The sequence below is a fragment of the Bombina bombina genome, chromosome 2 (assembly GCF_027579735.1).
Source record: "Bombina bombina isolate aBomBom1 chromosome 2, aBomBom1.pri, whole genome shotgun sequence".
Lineage (NCBI taxonomy): Eukaryota > Metazoa > Chordata > Amphibia > Anura > Bombinatoridae > Bombina > Bombina bombina.
In genome coordinates, this window is record NC_069500.1 from 343,641,910 (window position 1) to 343,657,005 (window position 15,096).

The 15,096-nt window shown below is 40.2% G+C and overlaps 1 protein-coding gene across 1 annotated transcript in view; it reads left to right on the forward strand.

Moving 5' to 3' along the window:
• LOC128646946 (homeobox protein cut-like 2) overlaps positions 1 to 15,096 on the forward strand; it is a gene marked incomplete at its 5' end in the record, with an annotated part of 296,875 nt that overhangs the window by 138,908 nt on the left and 142,871 nt on the right. The gene's annotated exons all lie outside the window — the stretch shown is intronic.

A 15,096-nucleotide genomic window follows, 5' to 3' on the forward strand; every position in this document is an offset into this window, starting at 1 on the left:
TATATACAAAAATACACCTAAATAAGCACTTAAAATGTTCCCAGGGAGGTGAGGGGGGTATATGTGGAATGTGGCCCAATAGTGCTTAATGGGTGTGCCGTTGGCAGGTTGGACATGTCATGGAAGGTGTTGTGATGTGTTGTGGGCAGAGCCAATGCAGTTTTACTCTGGAATTCATGACGTTAGCCCTAATACTGCGGGACAAGTGGCAGAGCTCCCTACCTGTGACTATCACACAATATTAGGGACAGTTGGGAGCTTTGCAATAAAGGGTGATATTGTTAATTGCATATGTCACAAATGTATATTATTAGGTAATAATAATAAACTGTATTTGTCTCATTAGACACTTTATCATCAACAATGGATTAATTAGCTGCCAAAAATGTTGCAGAAAAACAAAGCCATAAACGCTGAATAAAACATTTGTTCGCCTGTGAAACGCTAATGGTTTGTTATGGGGCCTCTTATATTATTATTATTTTACACCATTGCTTTATTTTTCTTCTATTTCCCTTGCCATGACATTTACAGTCCTGTGTATATAGGAGCATAGCTTTGTTATGCCTTAGATAAAAGAGGATTATCACATCCCAGTCTAATTTAATGATCAAACTCACTAAGAGTAGCAAGTAAAGTGGTATTTATTTCACATCTTGTAGTTTATGACTCACAGTAAGGGGGAGCACAAACTGGCCATTTATTTCATTTAGTTGATTTGGTCCTGATTGTTATATTAGTTCTGGGAGGATATGAAGCTTTTGTTAGCACTACCTTATAAGTTTATGAAATTCTGTGATGAACACGTCCAGCAAAGTTAGGGTTACAACAGGGGCATGTTTTGGCCTATGCTAACTAGGCCTGTGCCTAGGGCAGTACATTTTGAGGGTTAATTCTAAGGTATGGGGCCCGATGAGCTAAAGGTCTTTGGTCTGGCAAGATTATTTAAGAATGTTCGCCAGTACTTCTATTTCCCTGGTGGAATTATCTAAGGCCACTTTTTACCCTGAAAACAGGGTGTCTTGCTAATGGGCGTATACGGCATGTTCGTAAGGGAAAGAGATGCAGACTTTACAAAAGTACAGAAGGAAAATCAGAACTTAAGTACACTAAATGTGCAAAAAACACATAGAAATTCGTACTTCTAAGTACAAAATACAAAGCATAATTGTTGTTTTATCATAAAATGGGCTAAACATGGCTGTTAAATGTGAATGTATGAGATTGTCTCTCTAAACCCAGCCTAATTATCTAAACATTTCTGTCCTTCAGATCTCATTGTTTATTCCTTGCAAAAAAATAAAAGGTGGAGAGTGTGTGACAAAATACGCAAAATACTTAATACCCTAATAGAAAAACACGTGTGCAAAAATAGAGGCGAATGTAAGATGCTATACGCAGAAAGCAGCGCAATGTGTTTATTTTTGATGCATGATTTCATTTTTAAAGTGCGCCCCCTGCTGACTTCTAACTTTACCCTACACAACAAACTTTCCCTTTCCAGCAAGCTCCATTACTTTCTATAGGAGACATCTCGCCACTTGCAGGAACTGCTCCTTTTTTAAGATAATTCCACGAGGGCCGTCGTAAAAAAACACTTCTGATTCGGTGAAGTTTATCTCATCTGCCCATGGTGCTTTCACTCTTCAAATGTTTTACGTACTCATACATTTAATGATCCTTGTCTAAGAGGGGTGCACAACCCACCCATGTGTTCTTGGTGTGTGGTGGCAAAAATATGAGCAAACATTGTTTGGGGTACAAGGTTCGGTAGAGCAGATTTCTCAGAGCTTAGGGCAGCTCAAATAGGGAAAGCACATACTCCATAGTAATATTATGTTACCGAAGTAACTGACAAACAAAATATCACCAACAATTCTTTGTTGCGTGATTCTTGTTCTCTGCCTGCTAAGGAGCCCTCCCTTCCTTCTCTCTGGCGTCCATTAGTCTGATCTGCCAATGATCTGTCCTCCCACTCTGCATGCGTTAAGGGTGCCCCTCCACACATCTCTCGCTTTCTTGGAAATCCAAGGCCAGATCTGTTTGCTAACAAATTAATTAAATTCTTTATGATTATATTTGGAGCCCTTCCTCCCAGATGGGAAGCCGCTGTCTCAGAGCATAAATAGACGGGGGGAGGGAAGATTAGCACAGGAGTTAGGGGAGACTGCTCATCAACATAGAATACAATCAATAGCACTGAAGTCAGCAATCATTTTAAAGCTAAATAAAACAGCATAGTCAATCGTAAGTGCTGCTTATAGTCCTTACAGAACATCCTACTGCAGGAAACCATGTAAAATTAAGTTATTTTTTGTGTCTGTGTATAATGAATGTTCCACAAATATAAAAAAAAACTTGTGTAGTGTTTGAGGTTGTTGCTAGGGGCAAAATAACTATTGTTTCTGATCTGTCTGCAGCAGAGACGAGTCTTAAATACATTTTTACATAATTGTCTCTCTTTGGATGATTTATTGATCTTATCAGAAAATGACTGCAATGTTAAAGGCATATTCTAGTTCAGGGTTATTCAGTTCTAGTCCGCAGGACTCACTAACATGCCAGATTTTCTGCATGTCTGAGCTACAGTACAGGGAGATATAATCACCTGCTCAGCAATTGTGAATTGTAACCTGGTCTGAAAATCTGGCCTGTAAATGGGTCTTAATTGAAGAACCCTGTTTAAAGCAAGTGTTTAAAATTTTAAAGAGAAAACAAGGACGTTGTAAGTACAATATTATTCTGTAGCCTTACAATAAATGTACTGCTAGTGTGAAAAATTAAAGAAAGCATTACACCTTGTTTGCTGCAGTTGTTTTTCAATGTCCAAACTCCCCCAACAACTTGTATTATTTAGAGGAGCGGATCTGGACATTACTGGAGTCAAGGGAGCAACTGGAATTGTTTTGCAGTAATTTATCAAATTCATAGTTAGGTTTGTAAAATCTTTAGTCCAATTCTCGGATTTGGAACACTTTTCATACTTAAAGGGACATTAAAGGGATATGAAATTAAAAAAGAATATTTACCTTAAAATGAAAGATTGTTTACAGTTAACAATTTTATCAAACACCTTATTGCTTTAATTTTCCCTAAGTTGTCTCGTGGGACTCATTATGTGAGTCTTATCACGGGGTTCTACCTAGGCAGGAGCATGGGGGTAATACTTGCTAGTACTGCGCAAATGTTTCTTCAGCCTGTTACATCACAAGCAGAGCCTGATGCAAAATACAAACACGAGTGAAATAAACAGCACGTTGCTCAAACTATTGCTGCAATGAAAAACAATGTTTTAATGAAGTGCTGCTTATGTCACGTGATTGGTTTGACACGTTATCGGCCTTACAAGTGACCAGCACTATTATTCTTTTGGCCAGGGCTGCGCTAAATATCCACCTGCGCATGCACATTACCAGCACGCTTCTTCAAACGTGTTTGTGCGCACTCGTAATGTTAAGCTTCGGCCATGATAGCTCAATAGCGGAATGGCTATTAAAATCTTATGCCAATTAGATTACACAGATTGGCCGGTCATATATGTGGTGGAACAGCCTCTTTTGTGGGCTGTCTTGAACAAGGATTTCGACTTATTTTTAGTTTAAATTTTAAACATTTACAAGCTTTGTTTTGGAAAATGAATAGGTGAGTTTTAATGCTTATTATGATAAGAAATAGAACATGTGCTTTTATAATGTGCTGGAATGTATTGTCTCATAATCCTTCAAACACTAAATAAAAAATAGATAGAATGATGCATTCAAAGAAAAGATTAGCCTGAGACTAATGTAGATAGATGTATTTTTTTAAAAGTTTCATTAGCTGTTTAAATATTGACAAAATAAATGTAATAATTTAGTGTCTATAAAACAAGGGGAGTTGCCATGTTGTAACTTTGGTTACCTTCTCTGCTGTGTCCAATTAGATACAGTTATAAATAGGTCACTAGATTGCACAGCCAATGGTGGTGTGTAATATAACAGTGTTCTGCACTTTCACTTTTAAAAGGAACGGAAAAGCTCACAACTTCTGCATGGAATTACAGGAAAAGGGAAAAAAATAAATAATGAAATTATATCGCAGTTTTATATATATATATATATATATATATATATATATATATGATGTATCATTTTATTATATTACCATCTCAAAGTGTTTAATGTCCCTTTAAAGGGACAGTAACTGTTACACATTTTTGTATTTAAAAATAAAGTTTACCCTTAAGTTAATAATTATATCTACCAATGCAGAGCAGGTGCACTGTGGAATCATTTTAATTTTTAAACTAAACTTCCCATTGCAGGGCACCCCTGGCCGCCCACAAAGCCGTTGCTTTTTTATTTTATTTTATTTTTTTACTGCTGCAGTGCTGACAATCAAAATCAAACACATCACCTGTATGCGAAGCAGGAGCACGTGCTCCCTCGTCAACGCATGCATTACACAGATTGCTTTCCCAATGTAAGAATTGGATCACAATGCTTTCTGCAGTGTGATTCACTGCTTGTATACTGAACTTTGTTGTAGAAATATTATTATAAGTATAATTTGTAAGTCATCATAAAATGACTAACATGCTGTTTGTTAAAGGGACACTGAACCCAATTTTTTTCTTTCGTGATTCAGATAGAGCATGCAATTTTAAACAACTTTCTAATTTACTCCTATTATCAATTTTTCTTCGTTCTCTTGCTATCTTTATTTGAAAAAGAAGGCATCTAAGCTAAGGAGCCAGCCAATTTTTGGTTCAGACCCTGGACAATACTTGTTTATTGGTGGGTGAATTTATCCCCCAATCAGCAAGAACAACCCAGGTTGTTCACCAAAAATGGGCCAGCATCTAAACTTACATTCTTGCTTTTCAAAACATAATCAATTTATGCTTACCTGATAAATTTATTTCTCTTGTAGTGTATCCAGTCCACGGATCATCCATTACTTATGGGACACTAACTCCTCCCCAACAGGAAGTGCAAGAGGATTCACCCAGCAGAGCTGCCACATAGCTCCTCCCCCAACTGCCATTACCAGTCATTCGACCGAAAACATGCAGAGAAAGGAAAACCATAGGGTACAGTGGTGACTGTAGTTTAATGGAAAAATTACCTGCCTTAAAGTGACAGGGCGGGCCGTGGACTGGATACACTACAAGAGAAATAAATTTATCAGGTAAGCATAAATTATGTTTTCTCTTGTTAAGTGTATCCAGTCCACGGATCATCCATTACTTATGGGATACCAATACCAAAGCTAAAGTACACGGATGATGGGAGGGACAGGCAGGCTCTTTATACGGAAGGAACCACTGCCTGAAGAACCTTTCTCCCAAAAACAGCCTCCGAAGAAGCAAAAGTGTCAAATTTGGAAAATTTGGAAAAAGTATGAAGAGAAGACCAAGTTGCAGCCTTGCAAATCTGTTCAACAGAAGCCTCATTCTTAAAGGCCCAAGTGGAAGCCACAGCTCTAGTAGAATGTGCTGTAATTCTTTCAGGAGGCTGCTGTCCAGCAGTCTCATAGGCTAACCGTATTATGCTACGAAGCCAAAAGGAGAGAGAGGTAGCCGAAGCTTTTTGACCTCTCCTCTGACCAGAATAAACGACAAACAGGGAAGACGTTTGTCGAAAATCCTTAGTTGCCTGTAGATAAAAGGGCACGGACTACATCTAGATTGTGTATCAGACGTTCCTTTTTCGAAGAAGGATTAGGACACAAAGATGTAACCACAATCTCTTGATTGATATTCCTGTTAGTGACCACCTTAGGTAGGAACCCAGGTTTAGTACGCAGAACTACCTTGTCTGAATGAAAAATCAGATAAGGAGAATCACAATGTAAGGCAGATAACTCAGAGACTCTTCGAGCCGAGGAAATCGCCATTAAAAACAGAACTTTCCAAGATAACAACTTGATATCAATGGAATGAAGGGGTTCAAACGGAACCCCCTGTAAAACATTAAGAACTAAGTTCAAACTCCATGGTGGAGCAACAGTTTTAAACACAGGCTTGATCCTAGCTAAAGCCTGACAAAAAGCTTGAACGTCCGGAACTTCTGACAGACGTTTGTGTAAAAGAATGGACAGAGCTGAAATCTGTCCCTTTAAGGAACTAGCGGATAAACCCTTTTCTAAACCTTCTTGTAGAAAAGACAATATCCTCGGAATCCTAACCTTACTCCATGAGTAACTCTTGGATTCGCACCAATATAAGTATTTGCGCCATATCTTATGGTAAATCTTTCTGGTAACAGGCTTCCTAGCCTGTATTAAGGTATCAATAACTGACTCAGAAAAACCACGTTTTGATAAAATCAAGCGTTCAATTTCCAAGCAGTCAGCTTCAGAGAAATTAGATTTTGATGTTTGAAGGGACCCTGGATCAGAAGGTCCTGTTTCAGAGGTAGCGACCAAGGTGGACAGGATGACATGTCCACTAGATCTGCATACCAAGTCCTGCGTGGCCATGCAGGCGTTATTAGAATCACTGATGCTCTCTCCTGTTTGATTCTGGCAATCAATCGAGGAAGCATCGGGAAGGGTGAAAACACATAAGCCATCCCGAAGGTCCAAGGTGCTGTCAAAGCATCTATCAGAACCGCTCCCGGATCCCTGGATCTGGACCCGTAACGAGGAAGCTTGGCGTTCTGTCGAGACGCCATGAGATCTATCTCTGGTTTGCCCCAACGTCGAAGTATTTGGGCAAAGACCTCCGGATGAAGTTCCCACTCCCCCGGATGAAAAGTCTGACGACTTAAGAAATCCGCCTCCCAGTTCTCCACTCCCGGGATGTGGATTGCTGACAGGTGGCAAGAGTGAGACTCTGCCCAGCGAATTATCTTTGATACTTCCATCATTGCTAGGGAGCTTCTTGTCCCTCCCTGATGGTTGATGTAAGCTACAGTCGTGATGTTGTCCGACTGAAACCTGATGAACCCCCGAGTTGTTAACTGGGGCCAAGCCAGAAGGGCATTGAGAACTGCTCTCAATTCCAGAATGTTTATTGGTAGGAGACTCTCCTCCTGATTCCATTGTCCCTGAGCCTTCAGAGAATTCCAGACAGCGCCCCAACCTAGTAGGCTGGCGTCTGTTGTTACAATTGTCCAGTCCGGCCTGCTGAATGGCATCCCCCTGGACAGATGTGGCCGAGAAAGCCACCATAGAAGAGAATTTCTGGTCTCTTGATCCAGATTCAGAGTAGGGGACAAGTCTGAGTAATCCCCATTCCACTGACTTAGCATGCACAATTGCAGCGGTCTGAGATGTAGACGTGCAAAGGGTACTATGTCCATTGCTGCTACCATTAAGCCGATCACCTCCATGCATTGAGCTACTGACGGGTGTTGAATGGAATGAAGGACACGGCATGCATTTTGAAGCTTTGTTAACCTGTCTTCTGTCAGGTAAATCTTCATTTCTACAGAATCTATAAGAGTCCCCAAGAAGGGAACTCTTGTGAGTGGAAAGAGAGAACTCTTCTTTTCGTTCACCTTCCATCCATGCGACCCTAGAAATGCCAGTACTAACTCTGTATGAGACTTGGCAGTTTGAAAGCTTGAAGCTTGTATCAGAATGTCGTCTAGGTACGGAGCTACCGCAATTCTTAGTACCGCCAGAAGAGCACCCAGAACCTTTGTGAAGATTCTCGGAGCCGTAGCCAATCCGAATGGAAGAGCTACAAACTGGTAATGCCTGTCTAGAAAGGCAAACCTTAGATACCGGTAATGATCTTTGTGAATCGGTATGTGAAGGTAAGCATCCTTTAAATCCACTGTGGTCATGTACTGACCCTTTTGGATCATGGGTAAAATTGTCCGAATAGTTTCCATTTTGAACGATGGAACTCTTAGGAATTTGTTTAGGATCTTTAAATCCAAGATTGGCCTGAAAGTTCCCTCTTTTTTGGGAACCACAAACAGATTTGAGTAAAACCCTTGTCCTTGTTCCGACCGCGGAACCGGATGGATCACTCCCATTAATAAAAGATCTTGTACGCAGCGTAGAAACGCCTCTTTCTTTATTTGGTTTGTTGACAACCTTGACAGATGAAATCTCCCTCTTGGGGGAGAGAATTTGAAGTCTAGAAGGTATCCCTGATATATGATCTCTAACGCCCAGGGATCCTGGACATCTCTTGCCCAAGCCTGGGCGAAGAGAGAAAGTCTGCCCCCCACTAGATCCGTTCCCGGATCGGGGGCCCTCGATTCATGCTGTCTTAGGGGCAGCAGCAGGTTTCCTGGCCTGCTTGCCCTTGTTCCAGGACTGGTTAGGTCTCCAGCCTTGTCTGTAGCGAGCAACAGCTCCTTCCTGTTTTGGTGCAGAGGAAGTTGATGCTGCTCCTGCTTTGAAATTACGAAAGGAACGAAAATTAGACTGTCTAGCCTTAGGTTTGGCTCTGTCTTGAGGCAGGGCATGGCCTTTACCTCCTGTAATGTCAGCGATAATTTCTTTCAACCCGGGCCCGAATAAGGTCTGCCCTTTGAAAGGTATATTAAGCAATTTAGATTTAGAAGTAACGTCAGCTGACCAGGATTTTAGCCACAGTGCTCTGCGTGCCTGAATGGCGAATCCGGAATTCTTAGCCGTAAGTTTAGTTAAATGTACTACGGCATCTGAAATAAATGAGTTAGCTAACTTAAGGGCTTTAAGCTTGTGTGTAATCTCATCTAATGGAGCTGATTCAAGTGTCTCTTCCAGAGACTCAAACCAAAATGCTGCTGCAGCCGTGACAGGCGCAATGCATGCAAGAGGTTGCAATATAAAACCTTGTTGAACAAACATTTTCTTAAGGTAACCCTCTAACTTTTTATCCATTGGATCTGAAAAGGCACAGCTATCCTCCACCGGGATAGTGGTACGCTTAGCTAAAGTAGAAACTGCTCCCTCCACCTTAGGGACCGTTTGCCATAAGTCCCGTGTGGTGGCGTCTATTGGAAACATCTTTCTAAATATCGGAGGGGGTGAGAACGGCACACCGGGTCTATCCCACTCCTTAGTAACAATTTCAGTAAGTCTCTTAGGTATAGGAAAAACGTCAGTACTCGCCGGTACCGCAAAATATTTATCCAACCTACACATTTTCTCTGGTATTGCAACTGTGTTACAATCATTCAGAGCCGCTAACACCTCCCCTAGTAATACACGGAGGTTTTCCAGCTTAAATTTAAAATTTGAAATATCTGAATCCAGTTTGTTTGGATCAGAACCGTCACCCGCAGAATGAAGCTCTCCGTCCTCATGTTCTGCAAATTGTGACGCAGTGTCTGACATTGCCCTAATATTATCAGCGCACTCTGTTCTCACCCCAGAGTGATCACGCTTACCTCTTAGTTCTGGTAATTTAGCCAAAACTTCAGTCATAACAGTAGCCATATCCTGTAATGTGATTTGTAATGGCCGCCCAGATGTGCTCGGCGCTACAATATCACGCACCTCCCGAGCGGGAGATGCAGGTACTGACACGTGAGGCGAGTTAGTCGGCATAACTCTCCCCTCGTTGTTTGGTGAAATATGTTCAATTTGTACAGATTGACTTTTATTTAAAGTAGCATCAATACAGTTAGTACATAAATTTCTATTGGGCTCCACTTTGGCTTTAGCACATATAGCACAGATATCTTCCTCTGAATCAGACATGTTTAACACACTAGCAAATAAACTAGCAACTTGGAAATACTTTTCAAGTAATTTACTATAATATGAAAACGTACTGTGCCTATAAGAAGCACAGAAAAAGTTATGACAGTTGAAAATTAATAAACTGAAAAGTTATAGCATCAAATCTTTGTAAAAAACACAATTTTAGCAAAGGATTGCTCCCATTAGCAAAGGATAACTAACCCTGATAGCAGAAAAAATAAATAAAAAAAAATACAGAAATAAACGTTTTTTTTTTTTTTATCACAGTCAACTACAATCTCACAGCTCTGCTGTGAGTGATTACCTCCCTCAAAACAAGTTTTGAAGACCCCTGAGTTCTGTAGAGATGAACCGGATCATGCAGGGAAGACAATAAACTTCTGACTGAATTTTTTCATGCGTAGCAAAAGCACCAAAAAAGGTCCCTCCCCCTCACACATAACAGTGAGAGAGATCAGTAAACTGTCATAAATTAAATAAAACGACTGCCAAGTGGAAAAAAATAGTGCCCAAAACATTTTTTCACCCAGTACCTCAGAAAATTAAACGATTTTACATGCCAGCAAAAAACGTTTAACATTAATAAATTGAGTGTTATTAAAAAGCCTGTTGCTAGTCCCTGCAAATTAGGCTAAAGTTTTATGCATACAGTATAATTCCAGTGAAGTGCCATTCCCCAGAATACTGAAGTGTAAAATATACATACATGACAGCCTGATACCAGTTGCTGCTACTGCATTTAAGGCTGAGTTTACATTATATCGGTATGGCAGAATTTTCTCATCAATTCCATTGTCAGAAAATAATAAGCTGCTACATACCTCTTTGCAGATTAATCTGCCCGCTGTCCCCTGATCTGAAGTTTACCTCTCCTCAGATGGCCGAGAAACAGCAATATGATCTTAACTACTCCGGCTAAAATCATAGAAAAACTCAGGTAGATTCTTCTTCAAATTCTACCAGAGAAGGAATAACACACTCCGGTGCTATTATAAAATAACAAACTTTTGATTGAAGGTATGAAACTAAGTATAATCACCACAGTCCTCTCACACATCCTATCTATTCGTTGGGTGCAAGAGAATGACTGGTAATGGCAGTTGGGGGAGGAGCTATGTGGCAGCTCTGCTGGGTGAATCCTCTTGCACTTCCTGTTGGGGAGGAGTTAGTGTCCCATAAGTAATGGATGATCCGTGGACTGGATACACTTAACAAGAGAAATAAAGATACAAAGAGAATAAATTAAATTTGATAATAGGAGTAAATTAGAAAGTTGCTTAAAATTGCATGCTCTATCTAAATCATGAAAGAAAAAAATTGAGTTGTGTCCCTTTAAATTATTTAAAATTGCTGCATCTGCAAACTTATAGCTTAGGTAAATTTGTATTGCGTAGACTTGGAGGACATTTGTGATAGCTTTTAAAGTTATCCTTTTTTAATAAGGTATTAGTGTTGCTCATTTGGCTCTAAGGGGTGACTCACTTTGCACTCTCAATCAGGGAATTTCAATGCATGAAGCATTGAGAGTCACTGTGTATATAGCAGCCAGCTGTAACTATTGCGTATGCGCAGGACACGGGGGAATGAGCGCTAAAGACGGACGTTTGCTCTGCTGTAGAGGCCATGATGAAAGAATTAGAAAAAATACTCTGGCTTTGTGGGCAGCCAGGGGAGTTTATAATAAAAATTAACGCTTCCACAGTGCATCTCCTCTGCATTGTTATATATTATTGTAAGGGAATACTTTAGTTTTTTGGACAAAAGTTTTTTGTTTTTTTTACTATGTATAATTAAACATTGTATATAACAATCTTAATGTGGTTACTGTCCCTGTTCTTCACATATACAGAGCCACTGATATGCAAGACTTGCTTGAATGACAGTAGTCACAAAGGTACAAGCAGTAAGGAATATCCTATATTTACTGGAACTAGTCCAGAAAATAAGTAAACACAAAGATCCAATGCACTCTTAATAGGCAGCATTTCACTGCAATTCAATGTATGAGTACCGCACTCACCCCGTCAAGTTTCCTCTAGAGAAGGGAACCACTCTGTAGTAGAACATCATGCGGATCAATTGGCCACAAGCGCCTCTCCACTGTTCCACTTAAAATAGCCAGACTACATGGGCCAGTTGTTGTTTTTGTGTTTATATCTTTCATATACAGTGAATATCAAGGCAAAAGATTATAGAGATCACAATAATAGAATCCACAATATAAAGCTGTTATATATAAATGCATTTAAAAAATTATAACACTTATCCACCCTGACCAGGTAGGATTTATACTTAATAGGGAAGCTCCAGACAATGTGCGTAAGGTGATTGATTTATTGTATTATTTGTCAGTTAATAAAGTGCCTTCTCTGTTTCTTTCTCTGGATGCAGAGAAGGCATTTGACCGGATATATTGGGATTACCTTGATTTAGCATTGGAGACAATGGGTATTTCAGGTAATTTTAAAGCGGCAATCTCATCTATCTATTCTCAGCCGACTGCCTTTGTCAAGATAGCTGGGTATAAATCTAAGCCCATTAACATCTTAAACGGGACTCAGCAAGATTGCCCGCTCTTCCCGCTACTCTTTGCGCTATGCATTGAACCCTTGGCAGCCCATATTCGCCTGAATAAGGATATTGCGGGGATAAATGTGAATTCCCATGAATATAAAATTAGCCTGTTTGCGGATGATATAATTTTGTCCATTAGCAAGCCTCTAATCTATTCTACCATAGAAAAATTTGCCTTAATTTCAGGCTACAAAATTAATAAAGACAAATGTGAAGCTATCAGTATGAATTTACCACAGCATACCAAGAAATTAATTGGGATCAATTTTAATTTTGCATGGGTGGATAGAGGATTACGTTACCTGGGAATCCTTCTCTTAGATGACCTTGACTCATTATATCATGTTAATTACAGACCTTTATTCTCACAGATAAAAGGATTGATTGAGAGATGGGAGAAACAGAATATATAACTCTATGGTAGAATAATCGCAGTTAAAATGTCTATACTCCCGAAACTATTATATTTGTTCCGCTCCCTACCGGTTTCAGTAAACGTGACCACTCTGAAGGGACTTCAAAAAGATATCATCTCATTCATTTAGCAAGGGAAGAAACCTAGGGCTAATAGACGCACTTTATGTAGCAGCAAAAGGGGGGTGGCATGGGACTCCTGGACTTGTTAGCTTACTATTATGCAGCAAGGCTGGCCCAAACGACTCTATGGCATAATAGATCAGATAAAATCCAGTGGGTCCAACTAGAATCTGATATGACACAAGTTTATCCAGTAGATAGATTACTTTGGTCCGACAAGGTTGATAGACCCATAGGGGCCAAATTATAAAATGTCTGTTGGTCCTGATCCGACAGTGCGGATCAGGTCTGACAGACATCGCTGAATGTGGAGAGCAATACGCTCTCCATATTCAGCATTGCACCAGCAGCTCACAAGAGCTGCTGGTGCAACTCCGCCCCCTGCAGACTCTAGTGGCCAATGGGCCGACACCAGGGAGGTGTCAATCAACCTGATCGACTCTCCAGAAACACGGGCCCTCAAGCTCCGTTCGGAATATGGAAAATATTCTCAGTTTTTCACTCGGTCTCCTTATGGAACTCCTTAAACACAAATTTTAGCTTACTATCAGGAAAATCCAGAGCGACACCCCTAGTGACTTTTTCCACTAAATTTGACATAGCCCTTCATGGTAAATGGGCAAATTAGGGGGTTATATTGCATTGCTGACACATTACAGAATCAGAAATTCATGGACTTTAACACATATGCTGGACTGAATAAGATAGATAAACCAAGCTGGTACTATTACTTACAACTTAGGGAAAGGGTGCTGGAGGTGGTGGGCAGAAATATTAAAGGCCCTGACACATACCTAGAACAACTATGCTTAAACCAGAGTTGGGCCTGAGGTATTATTTCAAAACTTTACTACATTTTTAATGTTCCATCTGAGGCGACCAAGCTCCCTTTTATGTGAAAATGGGAAAGTGATTTCAATTTCTCTTGGTCGCCTGAGAAATGGTACAAAATATTAAACAAGGGACCCTCCATCTCAATATGTGCTCACTTAAAAGAGATTTATATGAAGGTGGACACTAATGATCCAAATAAGAGGAATTGTATGAGAGGATGCGCGGAGAGAGGAACTTACTCACACATGTGGTGGCACTGCCAACACGTATCTAATATTTGGGCACAAACATTCTCATTACTAAGTGAAATTTTTGAGTCAAATCTCACTCTGACCCCGGCTCAGGCACTTCTTCATGACCCAGTACCTGGGTTCCACACAAAAACAAATAAATTTATATTTCTTATCTGCACTAAAGTTAAGTTGACTATTGCCCAATTTTGGAAATCGGTGGTTCCTGCTTTTCAGCTAATCCGCAAGAAAATCAATTATTATTTTCAACTTAGTAGCAACTGCAGCGGATACAGTGGGGCAAAAAAGTATTTTGTCAGCCACCAATTGTGCAAGTTCTCCCACTTAAGAAGATGAGAGAGGCCTGTAATTTTCATCATAGGTATACCTCAACTATGAGAGACAAAATGTGGAAACAAATCAAGACAATCACATTGTCTGATTTGGAAAGAATTTATTTGCAAATTATAGTGGAAAATAAGTATTTGGTCAATATCAAAAGTTCATCTCAATACTTTGTTATATATCCTTTGTTGGCAATGACAGAGGTCAAACGTTTTCTGTAAGTCTTCACAAGGTTGTCACACACTGTTTCTGGTATGTTGGCCCATACCTGCATGCAGATCTCCTCTAGAGCAGTGATGTTTTGGGGCTGTCGCGGGGCAACACGAACTTTCAACTCCCTCCAAAGGTTTTTTTTTTTTTTTTTGAAAACTTTTATTGAAAAACAAAAGCATTACAGCATGTTAATCTATGTAAGACTCAGAGACTACAATGAATTGTTACAATCCAAGAGATGCATAATAGTTCAAAAGGGTGGCCACATTCACAATAGTTCACACGTGTTTGAGGGTCAATTTTGAGAATAGGGGTTTGTACTGGTGGCCCAAGGAGAGATACATCGTGGAAAGGTCTCCTCTGCCTTGTCTCTGTTCATGTATGCAAAGTCCCGGAAAAGGCTGATATCAATAAATGTTGTAAAGCTGAAGTCCTTTCTCTCCGGTGCAAATATACATAACATACTGCATTTAACTGTCTATACCATGCATGCAAATAACTACATCTACATCCCCTAATGAATCATAGCCTGTTGTGCAAAGATGGGAAGTGGGGGAAGAAAAGGGCGGGGGGGGGAGGAGAGGGGAGGGGATGCCCGGCCGGGGCGCCCTAATAAGTTACGGCATGTCCGAAATAACGGAGACCTCCGGTGACTGGAGGGTTTTGGAAAGGCAGTCCCAGTAAAACTGGACATTGTGGAAAAAAGTTAAGTTGCCGGTCCGATAATAGG